General features: G+C 32.8%; 1 non-coding gene across 1 annotated transcript; it reads right to left on the reverse strand.

Annotated features, from left to right (window-relative positions):
- Positions 1-228: 228 nt before the first annotated feature.
- On the reverse strand, positions 229-302 carry TRNAI-AAU (transfer RNA isoleucine (anticodon AAU)). The gene has a single exon. It is a non-coding gene; the product is annotated as a tRNA-Ile (tRNA).
- Positions 303-16,863: the final 16,561 nt, after the last annotated feature.

Raw genomic sequence — 16,863 nt, forward strand, 5'->3', positions numbered from 1 at the left:
TAGCAAGGACTTAAGGACAATTACTAACGTATAGGCGGACCCTCGGTTTTGGACACCGTTGATGACATCGTAAAAATATAATGACCAATTCAACTTTAATGAGTCATTTGCTATAATAAATATATTTTTAAAAAGAAAATATAGTAATCAAATCACAAAAAGAAAATATAGTAATCAAATCAAAAGATCGATAAAATCGTGTATAAAAAATGATTAATAAAAATTATATGGCCCATGCAGGTCTCGAACCTGCGACCTTCGCGTTATTAGCACGACGCTCTAACCAACTGAGCTAATGGGCCTCTTGTTATTATAATTGTATTTTACAAAATATGATACTTTGTTTATAAACAATACAGTTAACACCTAATAGTTTATTTTATCATTCCCTACCTAGTTTTATGTTTATGTCTATCTCAGCAATTAATTATATTTCATAAAAATAGTATAACGGTTGTTAATGTTGGATTGAATATTAATCATGGTTGAAACTCCAATGTTGGCAATTTTTAGTTATGCTAACACTACCTGCTTTGTTTTTTAGCCCGAAAGAAAACTTTTACAACACAACCAACTCGGAAATCCAATCTGGAAAATTGGTAAAATAGAAGGGGGTGCAATTCTTTCATCCGATCCATAAGACAATCAGTACTAGACAAAATTAAATGCAATGCAATGTTTGAAAGATTGATATGAATATTGGCCTTAAGGACTATTTGCCTTAAGCAACTGACAAATAAAACACAAAGGGGACTAAACCAACAAGTCTGCAATCCATCCAGGAAGATTAAAACCACAAAAAACAAGTGTCAAATAAGCTATGACAGAAACAGAAAATTCGCACGGCTAGGAGGCTTCATCCAACGCCTAAGCAGATTCACAACCTACTGCCAAAATCAATATTTCTATCACTCTTATCATCCAATTTATTTTCTAAATTTTATTTAATCAGCAAAATTAATATACAGACACTAAATTTGAGCACAAGTTAATTGAGAAACGCGTACACTCCACCAGTACACTAGCAGAACAAAAGGACCACAAAACTATAAAAATAAAGAGCAGAAAACAGCCCCCTTTACCGCCAAAACTGAGCCACAACTCAGACCGTCTAAGGAAGCAAATAAACTCGAAAAACATATTGCCTCACACACGAAAAACCACAAAAAAGCTACATATCAACAACATTCATGCTAAAAAAATGCAGACCCGGCACTGCTAGACAAAAAATCGCACAAACTTGGCCCCCTGTCAATGGGCTTAACAGCAAGCCTTTGAGAAAAACAGAAGCCACCGGACACAACAACAAGAACAGTGGAACCCAAATCATCAGACACAAACCCTACCAGCAGTACCAAAATCAAACCAGAAAGAAAAGAAAAACACCAGCAAGGACACTGCAACACCGCATCAAAAACCATTGAATGCATCCAATCTATTTTTTTACATAAACATATATAGAGGATTTTTCTAAAACTAAAATAAGCAAAGTTAAGCGAAGAGACACGCAGAATTTTAGCTTTATATAATCAGAAATGTCACACAATTTCATCTCTAAAGAAAATAGAGGATAAAAAATGAACGAAATCAGAGCGAGGGTTTAAGGGGGAAAATAGTTACAGATAACTCACTGATAGGCCTCCTTCTACTCTCAATCAGCAAGTTTTGATCGAAGAGACTCTATATCTTGTGTCTGTTAACTCAACCTACAAAATATAAGTCACCTTGGTAAGAAATAACACACAAAAACAACTCGAGAGAGGAACTCGGTTTCCAAGTTTGAGATGGCGAGAGGGTTTTGGCCTTGTGACTTCCAAGGGCTTTGTGTTTGATGAGAGTGCGAGAGTGAATTAAAGTGCAGGAGCGCCAGATGGAAGTAAGTTAAAATATATACATGTATTTTTATTAGGAGAAGTGTTTTTAATACTCACTTTATAATATTAAAACCAACATAAATAATAATTGCTAATATTTTATAATATCAATAACACAACTAACATTGTCTACTTTTAATATAATAAAGTAGATGACATATTTTATAATATCAATAACACAACTAACATTGTCTACTTTTAATATAATAAAGTAGATGACATAGCAAATCTCTTAATTATTCTTTTAATCACCATTTTGAGAGTGATAAACAGGGACATAAAAATAATTGCATCTCCCTTAATATTTAAATTAACAAATAAATATTATAATTATTTGGTAACCTTTCATTAACCCTTTCATTAACCTTTTATATTTTTTCATTATTACTCACGTGTAAAACTTCCTTGGAATTGTGCAAAATTCCTTGTAATACAACAAAACAACCTCCATGCTTCTCCTCTTAGATTTATGAAAAACCCTTCAATTTTCTCTCCTTAATCTATATATTATGGCTACAAACCAACAAACCCTAAACTACAAACAGTTAGCTTTTTTTGTTCTTCCTCTTCCATTACATCCATCGATTTTAGGTTATTTTTTCATTTTCTTCTGCAATTCTAAAACCCATCCATCATGTTTGAATACGATTCAAATACGAGTATTTTGTTTTAAAGTCTTGTTGTTTGTTGATTTTTATTTTTCATTGTATGCAGAAAATGAGTCGAAAATTTGATTGCGTAAAAGACATTAGCGACAAAAAGAAAACATGGAGATTGGCTGTTCGAATTATTGATTCATGGAGCGTTGTTAACAGTAAGGGTGCAGAACATCTGGAGATGGTTATCATGGATGTTGCGGTAATTTTTTGCATTTTTCTTTAATGTTAGATCTTGGTCTTCTTAAATTCGCAGCATGGTTGCATAACAAAATTCCCTTTTAATCACCATCTATCATTTATGCATACGATTGAACCATTTAGGTTTTAGAGGATTTGTGTTTATTAACCTAATGTAAACTGTTTCTTAACTTTTAGGTATTTTTTCATATGCTTTAATTGGATGGTGATGACTGATTCGTTGTCCTTTTTTCCCATCTGTACAGAGGAAGCGTTGTCCTTTTAAATTTAATGTTGATTTATTTTAATCTTTGATAAAATATTGACTGCATCTGTTGCATCAAAAGCAAGATGCTAATCTCTTAGAATACATTAGTCTGGATATATGACTTTATTTTTCTACCTGCTAATGTATTAGAATACATATACAATCAATTTCATGAGGTAAAATTGATGGCCACCTCTGAAATTTTCTCTATAAATTGCAGGAGGAGCTGCTCCAATTTAGTTTCATGTATATGAAGGATAAAAATTTTTTGAGTGGTTGTTGAATTAGTTTCTTTAAATTATTAATGTTATGTTATTGACAAAAGATATCAACTGCATTGCCATTGAGTTAAGATAACAATAAATTATAATTAATTCTGACGACAATTAAAAATGAATGAATGTATAGAGCGGGATTTGAAATTTGCAGCGATAATAATCCATACAGATTCAAAATTCTAAAAGAAATTAAAATACAAAATATTTATAACAAATTCATAACCTAATAAAAATAAAAATATAAAATAATTATAATATATTGGACGGGAGAGATTTATAATTCTACTATCAATATAAGAAAACAAATGTCTCATCTTATTACATTTTAATAAAGATCAAATCAATAGATTAATCAGATTTTAAGGTTATAATAGTCATTAGTAGTTTTAAATAATCAATATAAGAAAACAAATGTCTCATCTTATTACATTTTAATAAAGATCAAATCAATAGATTATCCAGATTTCGAGGTCATAATAGTCATTAGTATTTTTAAAATTAAACTAAAATAATCAAAATAATAAAATACAATAACTATTGATAATTGGGAAGTTTGAAATATCACATTTAATTTACAATTGATACACTCATTGTTATTCACGTGAAAACATTATTAGTAAAAAAAAATTATGTTGAGCTATTCCACTTCCAATGCAATTTTTGTCGGTTCTCCATCATGTTTCATGTGCATAAAATGCCATTTTGCAATCATTCTCTTGAAACATTCACAACCCTTTAAATTATTATTATCTTTATTTTATTTATTATGGCTATGTTATTGTGATAGGAAGACTAAATATATTTAAGTTAATAGGTTTTCAACACAACTCTCTAAATTAAAAAACAACAAAATTTTGAGACTATGGTATAATAAAGTTGATCATCAATAATAATAATAACTAATAAATTATAAAACAATATTTATAACTTGACATAATAACTTAATACTATATATATGCAAATTAAAATATGAACTTTTAATAATTGTAATTATAATTATAATATTTATTTAAGGAAAGAAAATATATTTATTTTTAACTATGACATTTACTATTATAATAATCTAGGATACTCACAAAAAATGAGAGCATTTATAATAAATCAATTCATGTCCTTCAATATGATTTCTCACATATATTATACATCAAGACTCAATTAATTACCACCATTATTAACTTTTATTCTAATCACGCATGACTCACACCAAATGCAATTCTTAATATTAAACCCTTAATAATACATTGAACAATTCATGTGAAATCATATCAATTTTATAAGGAAAGTTTTATTGTCTAATATTATTATTTTATTATTTTATTTTTTATCATAATCAATCTTGTCTTTTAATATTTTTTATTTGAAGTTATACTGATTAAACTGAATCTGTTAGACAAAAGAATAGATTGATCTTATATACATTCATCCACATACTGAAAAATTAAAGGACCCAATAGAGGTAGGTATTAGTTGTAGGTGATAATAATTAATCATATTTTTTAATTAGTTGTAATTGAGTTTAGGTGATAATAATTAATTTTATAGGTAATTGTAGGTAATTATTAGTTGTATTAACAAAGCTAAATTCATTTTATAGAAAATTTTAAGAAAATGTCATTGGGAATATGTAGATTTAGGTCATAATAATTAATCAGTCTTTTTTAATATTTGCAATTATTACTGTTTTTTAAGAAATTATTCATCTACTATTATAATAACTACTATCATAATAATAAAAAAATCATGTCTACCAAAATTAATTTCATTTCCAAGTTTAAACTAATATTTTAATCCAATTTGCATGTCTTCAATTATCTTTTTAGTTAACTCATATTAACACGCCTTATATCTTTAATATTTGACAATATTAAAAATAATCATTATTTTTTAGATGCTACACATTTTTTGATGACAAAGTTTTTCAATATCTAAAAGTAATCATTATGCTAGTGATACCTCCTTGCATGCTTTGAGAGACTGTACCAGCGTGAAGGGATTTTGGGATAGCATTATCCCTATTTCGTTAACCAACGTTTTCTTTTTTTGCAGGCTGGCTGGATTGGATCGAGCTTAACTTATTGCATAATGCTCCGGATCACTCTGACTGGGGCAGTGTTTGGGCTGTTAGTTGCCATTCTCTTTGGTCTTGGCGAAACAAAGAGATGCATGATGATACATATACAAGACCCTTGATGGCTAAAGAGGTGATAGAGGACAAAGTCTTACAATACAGACAGGCTATGCTTTTGAGGAACAAAGTTGTTAACAAGTTTAAGGATCAACTTCTTGTTCATTGGAGTGTGCCGCGGAGTCCCTTTGCGAAGTTGAATGTGGACGAAGCTCATGCTAGTGATGGTATCTCTGGTTGTGGTAGGATTATTCGAAATAATCATGGTGACTGGCTTGGAGGGTTTGCCAAGAATATTGGGTACTGCAGTGCTCAAATGGCCGAGTTATGGGGCATCTACACTGGTACTAAATTGGCCATTGATCTTGGTCTGACTTGTGTTATTATAGAGTCTGACTCTAGCAAAGCTGTGGAATGGGTTACGAAAGGCATGAATAGGAGGAGTGCAATGGGAAACTTGATTGCTAGCATTCGTAAATTGTTGTAGCAATTCCATAACGTAGAGATCCGCCTTGTTTATCGCGAGGCAAACAGGTGTGCCAATCTTCTTGCTCAAGAAGGTAAGAAGTTGAGTGAAGAGATTATTTTCTGCGCCTAGTTGGTTGATTAACCTTATGGGTAGAGATATAGGAGAGGATTCCACAATTAGGAATGTTGTTTTGTAGTTTTTTTGTTTGTTGGGCCTAGGCCCTCCCTTGTACAAAAAAAAAAAGTAATCATTATGCTTAATCAATCATAAAAAAAGTAGAATTCAAATATAATATCAATAAATATAACTCTCTACCTTCCATACAATACCAATAAAATAAGTAGTATCTGTTAGAATAAGATTTGTTCTGATCAATATTCTTAGTTTTGATGATAACAAGGATATGAATTTTGTGTGAGATAATGTGGTACTCTAATACATTGCAATTTCCATTTCAGGAAATATATAAAGAGTATGCACAAATCAGCGCTCAGAAGCTTTGTCTCAGAAGGTTCAGCATGCAACATCAGAACATGGTCTGGCAAGACATCAGAAGATGGTCAAGTCAGAATCAGAACATGGGTCTATGAAAGCATCAGAAGAACTTGAGGTCAGAAGCAGAAGCACTGAAGTTCACATGGTATCACGCTCAGAAGCACTTCAAGGTCAGAAGACAAGAAGATGCTATGCACCAAGCTGTTTGACTCTGATGATATTCAAATATTATATTCACAAACATCAGATCAGAAGAAAGTACAGGTGGCAGGCTACGCTGACTGACAAAAGGAACGTTGGAAGCTATTAAAGGCAACGTCAGCAGACACAGCGTGAACAAGGCTCGAGGTAGTTGACAAAAGCGTGAAACATTAAATGCAAAGCTGTACGGAACACGCAAAGCATTAAATGCGCTCAACGGTCATCTTCTCAAAACGCCTATAAATATGAAGTTCTGATGAGAAGCAAGGTTACCAATTCTGAACGAAATTATTCTGAAAGACTTGCTGAAACGCTGTTCAATTCAAAGCTCAGAAACTTCATCTTCATCAAAGCTCACTACATTGCTGTTGTAATATATTAGTGAGATTAAGCTTAAACGTTAAGAGAAATATCACTGTTGTGATTATAGCTTTTCAGAAGCATTTGTAATACTCTTAGAATTGATTACATTAATTTGTAAGGAACTAGAGTGATCAAGTGTTGATCAGGATACTCTAGGAAGTCTTAGCTTGTGTCTAAGCAGTTGTAATTAGAGTGATCACGTGGTGGTCAGGATACTCTAAGAAAGTCTTAACTTGTGTCTAAGCATTTGTTCCTGGAGTGATCAGGTTGTGATCAGGATACTCTGGAAGACTTAGTCGCGGACTAAGTGGAAAACCATTGTAATCTGTTGCGATTAGTGGATTAAATCCTCATGTGAGGTAAATCACTCCGTGGGGGTGGACTGGAGTAGTTTAGTTAACAACGAACCAGGATAAAAATAACTGTGCATATTGTTTTTATCGTTCAAGCTTTTAGACTACACTTGTTCAAACCCCCCCCCCCTTCTAAGTGTTTTTCTATCCTTCAGTATCTTGACATAATTCAAACTCAAATGGAGGAATCAGAAAAGTATGAAATAATTAAAAATAAACGTACAAAAAAGATTTTATATAGAATTAAAAATTAAATGCATACAAACATATTCTCATATTTCCAATGCCTTCATTACCTAAACATGCACTATTAGTATTATACGGTTGACATTAATTTTAATTTATATTCATTATTTTAATATCCATAAAAAAATGTTGATATTAATTTAATTTATATTTATTCCTTTAATATCCATAAAAATATCAAATATTTCGTACAAACAGAAAGTTGGTATTGACCCTTTTTTTCTATAAAAATTAATTCAATCAATTACATGTAATTTTTTTTATAATTTTTTAAAACAAAAATATCATATATTTGATAAAAATATTATATGATATTATGACATGATACAACGAAAAATAAAATTGACTTGAAAAAATGTTAACATTTTTTATATTAAAATATTAGTATTTGTTATATTAAAATGTTAGCATTTATACTAAAATATGATACAAATATTTGTTCATACAAAAAAAAAATGAGACAATTATGATTGGTGACAAAAAAAATTCTTATGAAACACACAAATTTATTATTCTTCTTTATATTTAAAACAATAATTTAATATATCAATTATAAATCTTATTCAATATATTATAACACTGTCATTTAATTTTACGGGATACATTTAAAACATTAATTAATTAATTCAATTTTATTTTAGTTTTTCAAATTTCGTTTTGACTTAGAACAAAATTTTTTTGACCAATTTAGAACCACTATATTATTTATCTTAAGTTAAATTGAATACGGAATAGGAGAAGAACTAAAATAACAATACGGAATAGGGGAAGGAACTAAAATAAAAATCACAATAAATTAATGGTAATTTTTTTATAGAAAATACAAAATTATTACATTTTTTATGAATGTTTTTAAAACTTATAATCTTCATTTTATTTTCATTATATATATAGAGTCATTATGAGATTTTATTCTAATTATAATATATATATATATATATATATATATATATATATATATATATATATATATATATATATATATATATATATATATATATATATATATATATATATATATATATATATATACATATATTAAAGGATAATTTTTAATTATTTTTTTTATTTTTCTACTAAAATATAAAATTTTCGACGGGGCAAAGCTACTTAATTTGTATACATTTTATTTACATTTTTAACCATCACTATATTATATTTATTTACTACTGATAGATGACTATTTAATTATTTCCTGTATATATTAAAATTTTTATTTAAAATAAGTGAAAAAGATTTCAAATGCTTATAATAAGATAGGGGTATGAGTGACAATGAATAAAATTTGGACAAAAAAATTTGGTACCTGTTACCAAATCAAATAAATATAATCACATATATTATATTTATTTATTATTTATAACATTGCAATACGTGCGAACGCACGGGTAGATGACTACGCATAGTAGATTTATAACGATATTGTATGATGCGTGCGAACGCACAGGTAGATGACTACTTAATTATTTCATTTATTTTTTCTACTAAAGTATATATTTCTAACTAGATTAAATTAATATTTATATAACAATTATAATTTTCAATGTTTTTTCTTTTTAATTTGCGTATCTTTTATATATATTTATTAACCATTTTATATATTTATTTATTCTTTATATCGACTTTGCGTGACCCGTGCGGACGCACGGGTCCTTTACTAGTTTATATTAAAAAATATACACTTTTAATATAGAGTACAATTTTAATTTTTTCCCGAAGTCTTGTTAGGTTAGTCCGGAGTTATTAATCTTGGATAATAGAGCGAAGCGACCGACCCTCGAAAATAGGAATAATAGGAATAGTGGGATCCCAGATAGCGGAATAACTATATGAATAATTATATAAAAAATTATATATATATATATATATATATATATATATATATATATATATATATATATATATATATATATATATATATATATATATATATATATGAATAAGTAAAATTTATATAAAAATATAAGATGTTATACATATACAAAAATATATTATTATTTTTATTAGAGTTTAAAGATAGTGTACTGTCAGTGTAAAATAATTGTACACATACAACCAATAAAAACTCTTATATTTGTCATGTCATTTCAGTATTTTAAAAATAAAATTGGAATTGACTGTGATGCATGTCCCTCATTGGTCGACAGTGTAAAACTATTTTAAACTGTCAGTGCATTTTCGTTTTTCTCTTACTAATATTGTTATTATTTAATTTTTTTCAAAAAAAAATCATATTATTGTTATTATATTTTTAACAGATGTACTATTATGGTAGCTATATGGTATACAACTGTATCACATTTCATTGGCTAAACATTTTCTTAAAAGTATTTGTAAAACTTGAAATTGAGAATAGTTTAGTTTTAAATTTTCGTTTTTCAAACTCCCACAATTCACCATCATTCTCTTGTGTGGAGAGTCATATGTCCAACAAATGGCATCAAAGTCTAACTCCCGTCCAACATATAGAGGATTTTTTTAAAAATGAAAAAGAAAGTGTTACTTAAAGCTCATGAATTTGTTGTTTGTATTTCAAAACTTTCTAATGAGTTGTGTTTTTTATTAACAATTGTGTTGTGTCCGAAGGTGTGTTTAGAAGTATAGTCAAAGTTGTGTAGTTAATGTGAAGTCACAAGCACAACATGAAGGTGTTAGCTGGAGATTTTGACATTTAGTTAAATTTGATTTAAGAAAATTATGTTTCAAAGGATGGTATGAAATATGGCTTCATAAGCCCATTTTTGAGTTTATTCCTATAAAATAGTTCGATGCCTCGAAGTGGAGCCCAGAGTCAAAAGAATAAGAAATATTTCAAAATATGTGGAAGAGTGCTTCGACAGTCACGTTGGATAATTTCAAAGCTTCGAGCGGGAAAAACTTGAAATTCAAACTAATTCTTCTTCGCCAAAAGGACGCGTGGAAACATCAAAATCTACGCATTTTTGAAAATGTTGAACGTGGCGTAATTCTGTAGAAAGACCGTTAAGGTCGAATTAGTATAAATAGGAGTCTTAGATCTTAGGATTCAGTGTGTTCACATTTTATACAAAAATCACTTAAATACTCAAAGTACCGGAGCGAGAGAAAGAGTTTGCTGATAATGCATGTGTAAGAACACCATCAATTTCATTTGAAGCCATTTTACATTTATCAATACAAGTTACTTTAATTGATTACATGTTCTTTTTCGTTTCCAGTTAAATCTTTACATTCCTGTCAAACCTTTTTATTGTTGCCCTTTATGTTCCTGCAAGTATTTAAATCCAAGCCTTGAATTCTATTTAGAATTCCTATTCGAACTCTAATATCTTTGGATAATCATAGCCATGGAAAAATCTTGTTATTATTCATAAATCAAAATGATGCTTAACTATGAGTCAAATTGTAAAAACAATAAGACACATGTTCTAGGAGCAATCTAGTCGATCCTGTAAGTTATCAAAACATAGAGTTTGGAAGACTAGCGGTTGTTTGTCAGAAATTATTGGTAAACAAATTGGCACGCCCAATGGAATAGTGTCAAAGTGTTTAATCACACATAGTTTATTTTTTGTTTCTTCAAATGTGGGTCTTTTGTTGTTTCTTTTGTGAATCTATATTTTCCATTATTGTATGAACCTTAACAGTGGTAAGATAGCCAACAATAGTCAACCAGTACCCAAAAGAAAATATACCAGAAAGATGGTTGATACTACCAATGATGGAGGGGGACAAAATCCTCCACAAGGATCATGCATAGTTGTTGCAAATTCGACGAATGTGTCAACTACAATCCATGGTTCATAGGCCATGCCCACATCCACAGGATCTATGGCCACGAATAGTTCTATACCTGATTCCACAGGGTCCATACCCACAAGCAATTTGACAACCATGTCTATCTCTGTAAGTGCAACAGAGATTCCTTCGAATGCACAAACTGGGCATGTATTGACATATATTGGAAATCAAACCCAACCTACGACCCCTAGGCCACCAGGGTTTGAAAACTTTAGGCCTTGGAGGGAGCAACCCTAATACAGAATGCCAACTTACTTTATGTTAGGATTACACAATAATACATCTACATATACACAGCTTGTCGTGACAACCTTTTTGCCAATATAGAATTCTAGTTCTGGCATGAACCATGTGGGTCGAAGTACCCAGAACTAAGGTTTGTCGAACTAATTACCTATACTTACCACTAATAATCAGACAGCATTTAGGCAACAAATGGGCGCTAGTAACCATAACATGGTCGGAGTGCTTGCCCGCGAAATGAATACCATTTTACCCCCTTTGATCCAAAATGTTAATAGGATAAACCAAGAGAATACTTAATCCTACCAGCAAATATCAACGCAAATGGCGTGCATAGCAGATTTCTTTGGGGCCTCACAAGCACCTGTTCGGCGTAGGCAAAACCAGGTAGCATAGAGGTGGGAATAGGCCAGGCCGGCCTACAGGGGGCCTATAGCCTAGCCTACTTAAGGCCAGGCCAGGCCAGGCCTATTTGATAAAAAGGCCAGGCTTTGGCTTTTTTAAAAGCCTATTTAATAAAATAGGTCAGGCCTAGGCTATTAAAAAATCCTATAAAGCCTTGTAGGCCGGCCTATATTTTCATATATATTAAAATTAGTCTAAATAGGTTGGCCTATATATACATATATATTAGAAAAAAGTGTTAAATAGATTGGTCTATATATGCATATATTAGAAAAAAATGCTAAATAGATCGGTCTAAATGTTCATATATATGCGACCTATAAGGCTTCTTAAGTAATATGAATTAATTAAAAATATTAATAAGAAAGAGGCTTTTAAATAGGCTTTCAGGCCAGGCCAGACTTTTAAAAAGGCCAGACCAGGCTGAAAAAACGAGCCTATAGTAGGCCATAGGGCAGGCTCAGGCCTTGTAAATTTATCGTAGGCCAGGCCCAGACCTTATAAAGCCTAGCCTAGCCTAGCCTATTCCCACCCCTAGGTAGCAATTTAGGAAGAAGAACCAAATATTAACCAGATTCGACCACCCAGACAATAGGTTGTCGAAAGGGACATGGGGGCAAGGGTAAAACAACAAGAGATTCGACCTGAGATCCTTGAGGAGCAACCTAGGAGGATGGTAATGGTTAACAAAGATCAAAATGCAGACGAAGTGATCCATAGAGTCTAGATGTTTTACAATAGTGTCAGACCATGAACTAGTCGAAATGGCCGTTGGTGGACTGGATTACTCTATTCGAAAGAAATTAGATACTCAATATCTAAGAGATATGACCCAATTAGCAGATAGAGTTCTCCATATCGAACGATTAAAAGCAGAAAAGGCCAAAGCAAATAAGAATTATAAGAAAGAAATGGTAGCTTATGTCGAAGCCGAAGAAGAAGAACAAGAGATCTTCAATGATTTATATGCCTTTGAGGAATTCGAAGTAGATTTGGCCGAATTAAAAGAAGCACCCCCATACTCTTGTAAAATGCTTACACCATCAAATGACAGAAATCCTGTCGAAACAGAAAAGAATGAGAAATTCCCTAAGAAAACTTACACTTTTGATGTTACCAAATGTGATGATATTTTCGATTTACTTGTAAAAGATGGTCAAATGATAGTGTCTCCTAATACTAAAATTCCTCCATTAGAACAACAGAAGAAAAGAGGTTTTTGAAAATATCATAACTCTTTGGGCCATAAAACTTCACAGTGCTTTCTTTTCAGGGATCTTATTCAAAATGCTATCAAAGAAGGACATTTGACGTTTTCTGAGAAAGTCAAGAGTCATATGAAGGTCGACACTGATCCCCTCCATGTTGCATGTACCAATTATGCTGAACCTGTGGAGATTAACATGGTAGACATGGTTGAATGTGGAGAAGATGGGACCAAAGAAGTCGAAGGCTTCGTCATGGTTGGAAAGCAGGCTACTGAAGGCCTAACTAACATAGTTCCCTTTGACACTCCTGTCGAAGGATTGTCTACAAGTAATTCTGAATCAGAGGCTATTGAGGGCCCTGTGGAAGGAATAACTGAGGCTACTGAAGGCCTTAGAGTCAAATTTGAAAAGATAAGGATGGCTGAAGGTCCTAGTCTAAGAGTCAACATGGTGGATTTGAACCAACCTTCGCCAGAAATGGAAGAGGTGGAAAGATGTCTCAAGATGGAGAAAGAATAGATGAGTTTTGGTTACCCTAAGGCCAATGAAAGTCTGCGAGAGTACTTATGGAGATGCCACATGAGGAATTCCGAGATGCTGGTATATCCCAGGTGCAACATTGTTTTGAATCGAAGGGTAGCAGAAGCCTATGAAAGAACTCAACGTACTAGAACTCAGGGTAATTGGAGGCAAGAGGGCCAGTTGAAGAAAGTATACCCAAAGTCGAGGAAAAGTTTGCTAGGTTTTCTTGTGCGCTGTTATAAAGCTGAAACAGAGTGTCTCATGTGTCCTAGATATGCGCTATTATAAACGCTGTTATAAAGTCTGCTAGGTTTGCCACCTATCATGTCTCGAGAGAAAAGGACATTATTAAAGTCACCCTCCAGACACCAAGGCCCCTGAGTGTTTAGCCTATCCAAGTCTCTCCATAACACTTTCCTTTGCTCTAATTTATTCAGGCCATAAATTGCAGTGAGCCAGTACATAAACTCTCCCTGTTTATTATAAACTCCCAAATGTATCATTTGACTAGTGGAAGATGTTAGAACAAGATTTGTTCTTATCAATTATCTTAGTTTTGATGATAACAATAATATGAATTTTGCTTAAGATAATATGGTACTCTAATCCAATGCAATTTCCCTTTCAGGAAATATATATAAAGAGTACGCATAATTCAGCGCTCAGAAGATGTGTCTCAAATGGTTCAGCATGCAACATCAGAACATGGTCTGGCAAGACATCAGAAGATGGTCGAAGCAGAATCAGAACATGGGTCTATGGAAGCATCAGAAGAACATGAGATCAGAAGCACTGAAGATCAGAAGATGGTATCACGCTCAGAAGCACTTCAAGGTCAGAAGATCAGAAGATGCTGTGCACCAAGCTGTTTGACTCTGATGATATTCAAACGTCGTATTCACAAACATCAGATCAGAAGGAAGTACACGTGGCAGACTACGCTGACTGACAAAAGGAACGTTAAAGCTACTAAAGGCTACGTCAGTAGACACAGCGTGAACAAGGCTCGAGGTAGTTGACAAAAGCGTATAACATTAAATGCAAAGCTGTACGGAACACGCAAAGCATTAAATGCATTCAACGGTCATCTTCTCAACGCCTATAAATATGAAGTTCTGATAAGAAGCAAGGTTAACGATTCTGCACCAAAACAACTCATATCAAACTTGCTGAAACGCTGTTCAAATCTAAACTCAGAATCTTCATCTTCATCAAAGCTCACTACATTGCTGTTGTAATATCTTAGTGAGATTAAGCTTAAATTGTAAGAGAAATATCACAGTTGTGATTATCGCTTTTTAGAAGCATTTGTAAACTCCTGAATTGATTACATTAAGTTGTAAGGAACTAGAGTGATCAGTTGATCAGTATACTCTAGGAAGTCTTGGCAGTTAGCTGAGCAGGAAGTCTTGGCAGTTGGCTGAGCAGGAAGTCTTGGCAGTTAGCTGAGCAGGAAGTCTTGGCAGTTGGCTGAGCAGGAAGTCTTGGCAGTTGGCTGAGCAGAAAGTCTTAGGAGTGAACTAAGCCTAGAGTGATCGTGTTGATCAGTAGACTCTAGAAAAGTCTTAGGAGTGAACTAAGCAGTTGTTCCTGGAGTGATCAGGTTGTGATCAGAAGACTCTGGAAGACTTAGTTGCGGCTAAGTGGAAAACCATTGTAATCCGTGCGATTAGTGGATTAAATCCTCAGTTGAGGTAAATCATCTCTGCGGGGGTGGACTGGAGTAGCTTCGTTAACAGCGAACCAGGATAAAAATAATTGTGCATTTTATTTTTATCGCTCAAGATTTTAAGTCACACTTATTCAATCCCCCCCTTTCTAAGTGTTTTTCTATCCTTCAATTGGCATCAGAGCGCCGGTTCTAAGGTGCAAGCACTTAACCGTGTTTAGAAAAGATTCAGGAAGAGAAAAACGCTTCATTTAAAAGATGGTTGATGAAAGTGAAAGGACTATACCTACACCTGCATCTACATCTGGCTCTGCTGAGCAATACAACGGTAACAATGGTTATACTAGACCGCCGGTATTTGATGGTGAAAACTTTGAATACTGGAAAGATAAACTGGAGAGTTACTTTCTGGGTCTAGATGGTGATCTATGGGATCTTCTGATGGATGGTTACAAACATCCAGTTAATGCCAGAGGCGTGAAGCTGTCAAGGCAAGAAATGAATGATGACCAAAAGAAGCTTTTCAGGAATCATCATAAATGTAGAACTGTTTTGCTGAATGCTATCTCTCATGCTGAGTATGAGAAGATATCTAACAGGGAAACGGCCTATGACATATATGAGTCCTTGAAAATGACTCATGAAGGAAATGCTCAAGTCAAGGAGACAAAAGCTCTTGCCTTAATCCAGAAGTATGAAGCCTTCAAGATGGAGGATGATGAAGACATTGAAAAGATGTTTTCGAGATTTCAAACTCTGACTGCTGGATTGAGAGTTCTTGACAAAGGATACACCAAGGCTGATCATGTAAAGAAGATCATCAGAAGCTTACCCAGAAGATGGGGTCCGATGGTGACTGCATTCAAGATTGCGAAGAATCTGAATGAAGTTTCTCTGGAAGAGCTTATCAGTGCCTTGAGAAGCCATGAGATTGAGCTGGACGCAAATGAGCCTCAAAAGAAAGGTAAGTCTATTGCATTAAAATCTAATATCAAGAAATGCACTAACGCTTTTCAGGCTAGAGAAGAAGATCCTGAAGAATCAGAATCTGAAGAAGAAGATGAACTGTCCATGATTTCCAGAAGGCTAAATCAACTCTGGAAGACCAAGCAAAGGAAGTTCAGAGGCTTCAGAAGTTCAAGGAAATTTGAACGTGGAGAATCTTCTGATGAAAGAAGATTTGACAAGAAGAAGGTCATGTGCTATGAATGCAATGAGCCTGGACACTACAAGAATGAATGTCCAAATCTTCAGAAGGAAAGTCCCAAGAAAAAGTTTCATAAGAAGAAAGGTCTTATGGCAACCTGGGATGAGTCAGAAGATGATTCAGAAGATGAGCAGGCCAACTGTGCGCTGATGGCGACAGAAGATGACGGATCAGAATCTACATCAGAATCAGATTCTGAAGAGGTATTTTCTGAACTTACTAGAGATGAGTTAGTTTCCGGTCTAACTGAACTTCTGGAACTCAAGTCTCAGATCAGTCTCAAATACAAAAAGCTGAAAAAGCAATTTGAATTTGAAACAA

Source organism: Vicia villosa, linkage group LG6, assembly GCF_029867415.1.
Source record: "Vicia villosa cultivar HV-30 ecotype Madison, WI linkage group LG6, Vvil1.0, whole genome shotgun sequence".
Lineage (NCBI taxonomy): Eukaryota > Viridiplantae > Streptophyta > Magnoliopsida > Fabales > Fabaceae > Vicia > Vicia villosa.